Below are 1,163 nucleotides of genomic sequence, written 5' to 3'. Positions count from 1 at the left end.
AAAGAGTGAGCAGGGAAATGTGAACCCCCGGGGGTGAGAAATGGAGAGGGCAAAGAACACAGCCCCCTGCCCTAGACCAGTCTCCCTCCTCCAAGATGGCCCAAGTCAGAGATCTCCTAACTTTCTCTGGTCTCCAGACCCTAAAGCCAAGCTGGAGAATTTTGACATTCACCGTGAAAGGACAAGGGGAGGGGGATGTCCCCACATATTGAAGGCCTACTACTGCTCTCATCCAGTCCTCACAATAACGCTATCAAACACTCTCTCTCTCTTTTTATTTTTTCTGTTTTCTTTATTGCCAAAGGGGTGTGCACTTGCCAGAGAGAGACAGAGAAACAGAGAAGGAGAGGGAGAATGTACCCCCTAATGGGGTATGGTCATCCCACAATCCCTTCTCCTCCATTTCTCTTCTTGTCAGGACTTTGGCCACACACATACAAGAGCCCAGTGTAGTTTTCAAGCCCCCAGGGCTGGGACTCAAGCTGCAGTCAGCCTTGAGATTGAGTTCCCTTAGCCACTAGGCCACAGGCTGGCCAGTGTCAGCCACTCTTAATAGATAAGGAGACTGAGGCTTACAGAGGTTACACGACTATGGATGGCGTAGAGCCTAATGGTTACACATACTTTTGGCATAAGGAGTGTTGACTCTGTCTAGACTTAAGGCACAGCTTTGCCACTGTTAGCTGTGTCACCCTTGCAGGTTCCTTAATCTCTGTGTGCCTTCATTTTCTCATCTTTAAAATGGTGATAAAAATATACACAAGTCATTGGGTAATCAAATGTGTTGATGTACCCACTTGTAAAGTGTTCAGAAACTGAAGCAGAGCAAGAATTCAGGCACTACTGGCTCTCATTAAGACTATTCAGTAGGGACCAGCAGTTAGCGTACTGGCTATGTCACTGGACTCCCACATAGTCAACCGCGTTTCAAGTCCCGGACCCGGTAGCTTAAACTCACACCGGGTACGCGTGTGTGCATGCCCAAGATCCTGAGAGGAGAATGGAGAAGGCATTGCGGCGTGGCCATCCCCCCTGGGGGGTGATTTCTCGCTTTCTGTCTCTCTGTTTCTCTCTGTCTCTCTGTCTTTCTGGTGAGCGCACGCGCCCTATAGCAAAAACCTCTCTCAAAAACAAAAAAAAAAACACTTTTCCGTAGTGGGGAC

This window comes from Tupaia chinensis, unplaced genomic scaffold (genome assembly GCF_000334495.1).
Source record: "Tupaia chinensis unplaced genomic scaffold, TupChi_1.0 Scaffold000604_1, whole genome shotgun sequence".
NCBI lineage: Eukaryota > Metazoa > Chordata > Mammalia > Scandentia > Tupaiidae > Tupaia > Tupaia belangeri.
The sequence above is the reverse complement of the archived record's forward strand: the minus strand, read 5'-3'. Positions refer to the sequence as shown.